Raw genomic sequence first — 6,828 nt, 5'->3', positions numbered from 1 at the left:
AAGTTTTCATTTTGAAGGCATACTGACTATAAATCATTTATTTTCTTTGAATAATTACTAAGCAAAACTTTTTTTCATTTTGTAAACGATTTCAGAAGCTAGGCCTCCATATGGATTTCCACAATATTAATAGAATTTGTTTTATCACATAAACAGTCAGACTGGAGTCGGAGACTATGATGCTTTTATTGTTAGATGGTGTAGTACATATTTTTTACTAGTAGGCCTACTTAACAGAAACACCGGTTTATTACTTCGAAGTGCTAGTTATTTAAGTTATTTTAATCACTTAACAACAGCTTTTATCAATAAGATAGACAAATAAATAAGGAAATAGTACGGCATTCTCATACCTAAAACCTCGCTTCTCGCGTCTATATTTAAACGAATCATTGTCTTATTCTTACATTTGTTTACAAATCTAAGTTCATATTCGTGAAAATGTTTTACAAAAAAACGAGAATTATTTTAAGATGTCTAATTTGACCGAAGAATAGCAGAAAGCCATTGTTGCTTAAGCGGCGGATCACTTATAATCTTAAATCACTGTATGTATTATTCATTTTTAATTGAGCTTTCGTAATTATTCTTGCATCCAGGCACATAACATCTATCTGGCATGCTGTAGTAACAAGTTCAATGTCATTACTAATTATTAAGGGTTGTAGAAACGCGATTATGTACGTAGAGTACGCGACTCCTCCATTCACTGTAATGGTAAGACGGCCGCGCAAAAGACACGGATGCGACGTTGCCACTTTCGCTCGTCGCGGCCTTGTATGAGAGGAGACTGTGATAAAACACAACATTTGTCGAGATCTAGAGTATATGACCCCGCATCTCTTAGTTGAGAAAGCGTTAAAACCATTACAGGAAAGAATAACATAACAATCGTAGCCTCCTCTAATACAAGACCATGACTTTGTTGTGTGGCAACGTCGCACTAATCGACCTATTGTCATTGTAATAACAGTAATACCCCCGCCGCAGCAAACCTGCAGACTTAGCAAATTTCCGTTTGTCTGATTGGATTTAAACTAAAATGTCTCCTTAAAAATAGCACATTCATTCCATATTTAAATGGAATTAGTTTAACGAGTACTTAGGTTTGCTGCAACAGGGAGGGTAAAAAAGTGTTTTGTTGTAAAATTTTAATACTGTAGTTTAGTAAGAAATGAATGTTTTCCCAAATCTAATCAAAATATGTGCATAAAGAAGCAAACTACAACAGTTGACTTATTCTCTATAAGAATAACATGAGAATTTTAAATTTAAATCTTTTTGGAATTTTATCCGTAACCACTAGGTGCATAAAAACATAACGCTTCAATATACTAAATTATTTCTTTAAAGCTCTATAAAATGGTTTGGAAAAAAGTTGTAAAATGTTGTGTTTTTAGGTTCGAAAATGGGAAAAAATCCTATTTCTACCCCATAAACCCCCGTTTCCATAGTCCAAACATGCTAGTTCGCAAACTCGTTCGAATAAATAAATGTAGGTTTACACGTTTGTACCAAATTTCATAAAAAATCTTATCATTTTTGCTCGAGTTATCGTGCTAACAGACACAAACACACACACACACACACACATACGGGGTTTTACCGAATACTCGCAAACACCTAATTGTGGCATCTTTCAACCTGCGGCCACCAGTGGATGAAGGAAGGTGGTAGAAACATGTCTGCATCGATATTTTTAATGAACACTCCATTTTAACATCTAACATTCCAGTTTTTAAATTGTGGCACCATGCCACAAATCGGTATATATCAACAGTGTGTGGACAGGATGCAATGCGTTGTAGTGCTTGAGCGGTGTGTGCGCCCCCCCCTACTTCTCGCGTGCGCTGTTGCCAGTTCTCCGTTCTAGTTCCTTCATTCCGTTCTGTATTCATGTGGCTATGCCCTAGCCGCTGTAGCTCATTTCCCGCGCTCATGACGTCGTCTTTTATTAGTGTAAGGATTTTATATGAAGTTTTTTTCAAAGCTCCAATAATTTTTACAATTATTGGATTTAAAGTCAATGGACCAAATGAAATGTCGTGAGGATTACATAAAACTACATGCTATTTTGTTGATATTTTATCGTCACATTGTATGTATGGTTTACGAACTGAGATACTTGGAATTAAGGCCTTAATGTGCTGGGTAAATTATCAGTTTCATGGGAATCTATATATTAATTACGTAAGCCGATTCTTTGCGTCAAAATTGTGGGCGACTGGGAAGTCGTAGAACGACGTGAGAGGGCTCAAATTAAAGGTCTTTATCCCGTGACGGCGGGAAAAATAGTAAAATTCCCAAAATCTTAACACAAAATTAGATATAACGTACAATGTTCTCCATAAGAATAGCATTAGAAGGCCATCACTGCTGATTTTTGTTTACTTCAATCCAGCTGATCGTGATTTTATCATTAGCAAGTAAGCTTACATTTCGATTACTCATTTGCCAGTCAATTCTGCAATGTAATGTATACTATATAAAACCAACTATATAAAGGGATAACGTTACCTTTAATAATCAAGACTTTTTAGTTATGTCAAAGTTGAAATAAATTGTTTTCAAGATTTAAGAAACGATTCAAGATTAAAAGAAGATCTTCTTTGTTTTTATTTCAAAACATATGTAAAAGATTTATTCCAATTTTTTTTTTTTTAATTTACTAACATTTATATTTGAGATTTATTCTAGTGTTTAATCAATATTTTGTATGAAGTGGAATAACCTCAACGGTTACTCTTAGAAAACAATTTGGGAATAGAGATGAAGTAGGTTCGTACAGGTATTTAAACGAACCAAAAATATTTATGTCGTGATTAGTTTCGATAACTGGGTAATGGAACCCTAACTAGCCGCAAAATAGTTGGTAATTAGACGTTGACTAGGCCCTTTTTTGGTAGAATATGTAAATCAATCGCACCTTTAGGAGGATTAACACCACATACTTACACTAGGCTAATAGTGGTTTTTTAATGTTGATCACAAACAAATTTAGATCCAAGTTCTGTCAATGGGATGCCTTTACTTAAGAATAATTTTGTTAAACCTTTACAAAATGAGCATAGACTTAGAAATAATAACTGGGTAGGGTATCTCAACACACCATTTTTTGCCTTTTCTTATTTGACGAAGACAATTTCCAATACTGTATTTCAATCGGGGAAGCCTTGTTATCAGCATTAACCAAAAAACCAAAGCTACCTTAATAAACCAATATTTATTCATAAACATGTTTACTGCCTTTAGCAGTTAAACTCAGGAATCATTCAAATTCTTTATTGAACATAACGTTATCAACAAAAGCAAACAAAGACAAACAACAAACTGTTTTGTTTTTTTTTTTGCACAAAAGATATGTTGTAGTGGGATATCTAGGCCTATCCTGACATATAGATAATTTGATTCTGAGTTTGTTTAAATATTCCAACAATAATTCCTTTTCCGTAGCTTTTTAGGGACTATGTCCCTACAAGCCACTAGTTTACATTAAAATACGCAATAAGTATGACTCCGTTTTTTCTGTATGCATATAATTAATTCATGGTAATGTAAAAGTATGCGTAACGAATTTTTCACCTCACTATGATGTTTTTAGCTGTTTTACATACAGTTAGCTGGTTTATATTGGTGGCTGAAAGTTACGTTTTGCTGGCCATGCCAGCTGTCATCGTCATATGGGGACCGAGCAGGGGTTTACATCCCTAGGGCCGCAAAATCACTTGTTCGCCTATTTACTTAAAACATTAATGTATATTAAATGCACAAGCTGTATCCATGGCATTGCAATAGACTTGTTTTTTGTCACAGCTGCCTAGACAACTATTTATTGTTATTTTTGATTTTGCTGATTACTCAAAATATTTCACATAAATAAGAGGGACGTTATATTGCAAAACATACTTGGGTAAAAAAAACCGCTCGTACCACGAGCCAAAATGGGTTTGCAGCTCTCGATCGTTTCACGTTCTCGACTTCGTCCCGAACTTAAAACCCGATATCGAGTCGGCAAAACCTCACTTTAGGCCCTAGGTACGAAATATACTATTTTTTTTACTGTGGAATTAGAGACCCAAAGATTCTCACCCCGTTGCGAAGCATGGGCAGATAGTTAGTTATAAGATTATAAAGTCTTTACTGTTTTGTCTGTACATTGCGTAGACTCATGAAGTGTTTGGTTATTTCTACGTTGTATATAATAAGATAGCCGAAACGAGTCTTGTGTATATATCTGTACGTGTGTTTGATTCTTACTGTCATTGTGCCTGTAACGCAAAAATTCCAATTCACGTGTCCTACCTTGGGAAAACTAGAGTACCGTTCATGATCCAAATAGTTTTGTAATTGTTTGAATAAATTTGCCAAGTTTGATCAAAATATATCCATAAACAAGCAAACTACAACATTTTACAATATTCTTTATATGAATAACAAGGGAATTTTAAATTTACAATTTTTGAATTTGTCCTGTTACCAATAACCGTACAAAAACACTTTGATATACTAAATTATTTGTTTTCTAAGCTATTTAAAAAGGTCTGGATATAAATTGGGAAATTTTGTATTTTTAAGGTAACGTTATCCTCCATTTCATATATTAGTAACAATATGTATAGTATCAAATTCAGTAATAACATTGACTACTGTATTTAAACCTTAACACAAGTGTTTATATATTCATTGAGGCTACTGGTGCTAACGCTGATGGCTTATGCATGTAGCTAGCAGACAACCCATGTAGCACAGATGGTTGGGCCAACGTTGGCCAACTGTGGGACAGTTGGTCGATGGTTGGTTGGAGCTTCCACAACCAACCAACCGTTGTCCAACTGTATATCTCGTAGTTGGGCCAACCAATATTTACAACTGTGGACCAACATTGGTTCATTGTTAATTAAATACATTAATATGCATTGCTGGGTATCATACATCAAGCCAACCGTTGTCCAACCGTTTTTCACTCCGTTGTACCAACAAAAGATACTTTTGTTGGACCAACAATGGTCCATAGTTGAGTTTACACGACTTTCATTCTCTGGATCTAGCTTTCACAACATAATTATAATAATGCAAATATTTTTTAATTAATATTCTTTAACTTATTTGCAACAATTTAAGGGGAAAGATCAATTAATCATATAACAGTCAATTATAATAACATTAATAATCTAACGGTAGTTAAATAATCTTGCCTATATTCAAATACCAGTATCCTCTCTTACTCCAAAAAAAAATATCAACTACACTTGATGCATAAACAGATTAACAGAATCATATTATATACTGTAGTATCAAAAATGTTTTAAGTATTGCGACCATTGCAACTGTCGGCTACTCTTTGAGCACTTGAAAACTCTCGATATCAATAATCACAAATAGCTCAGTGGCAAAGTAAGAGGCTCATAAGTCGAAGGACCCGGGTTCGAGACCCGTCTGGGCAAAAAAATTTTGTTCTAGCTTTTTTTCAAAATTTGTTTTTATGAACTATTTAATCAATTTTCTCAACTAATAATTATGCTTTTCATACTAAATCTTTATTTTTTTGTGTGAAATAAAACGGTTGGTTGGATATCAGTTGTGTTATGGTTAGTTGGCCATCAGTATTTTTGGATGGTTGGGCCATTGTTTGACAATGGTTGGTTGGAAAACAGTTTAAAGAGGTGACATTTCTACCGTTGGCCAACTGTGTGGCTCCACAATTTACCAACGTTGGCCCAACCATCTGTGCTACATGGGAATTTGCCAACTAGGAACATGAAATCAGCTGTTCCCCGTCCTCACTGTCGCGGTTGCTCGCCTAACATGTCAACAGCTGACTGCTGTAAAAATTGGATGAGGCGACAGTAACTTTTTCTAGTACGCTTCTTTACCATGGCATCTGCTAATTCAATTTTGTCCTAAAAAATGTATACACATCTCTAAGATTTGTTGCCAACTAACAAGCAATTTAAATAAAAAAAAATAAAAAAAAACTATTGTTAATCATCCTGCAAAACTGCTAATAATTCATGATCAAATTTATTTTCATCAGAATTCCGTTAGTTTAAATCAACGATCACATAAGACCAATAGATGGAGCACATCTATATAACTAACATACAAGCAGTTGAAGCCAGGTCCGCCATCTTAGTGCAGGTTAGAAGTGGTAGATGCCAATGAAAACGGCACCAAAACTCAATGTCCAGCTTCAAAATAACTTGACATTTAGACTAAAGGTAAATCGTTGACACTTCGTGTGAAAGATGTCAATTAGTCTAGGACACTATTGGTTCTAATTAAAAGCTCAAAAGTTTATATTTTCTATTTTAAATCTTGAAATAAAGTCGGTACTTTTAAATGAGTTTTTAAATATGACATAACAAAGTTCGTCGGCTGCTATTGTTTTTATTTCTTCGTCAGGTAAGTAAAAAAACGGTGGATTTTGTGGCTAAAGAGCTCAATTTCTTGGATAATATTTTTTTTTATTTTTATAAAGGAGAGTTGTATAAAGAGTTTCAGAAACCATCTTGTGACTTTGAAAATTTTTACATTGTAAACCAAACGCTAAACCTTTAGCACACTTTAATACGATATAGATACATATATTATAAATTAATTTGTAGCTTTTTAGAATTTTTCTTTCGCCCAACAAGTTTTTGTAATTATTGTTAACTAACTTTTTCTAAGATACGGTAAACGCTAGGAAACAAATTAAAAGCGTATTTTAAAGGCCATTGTTCAACCGTCATGAATTGTTACATACCAACCTTTAGGGCCCATTAGTGACATTGGGGGGTGGAAGTCTAAATTTAGTTCATTACAATTACGTCAATGACCTTGAGCTCT

This window comes from Macrosteles quadrilineatus, unplaced genomic scaffold, assembly GCF_028750875.1.
Source record: "Macrosteles quadrilineatus isolate MER2022 unplaced genomic scaffold, UCM_ALF_1.0 Scaffold_15__1_contigs__length_3749704, whole genome shotgun sequence".
NCBI classification, from domain to species: domain Eukaryota; kingdom Metazoa; phylum Arthropoda; class Insecta; order Hemiptera; family Cicadellidae; genus Macrosteles; species Macrosteles quadrilineatus.
The sequence above is the reverse complement of the archived record's forward strand: the minus strand, read 5'-3'. Positions refer to the sequence as shown.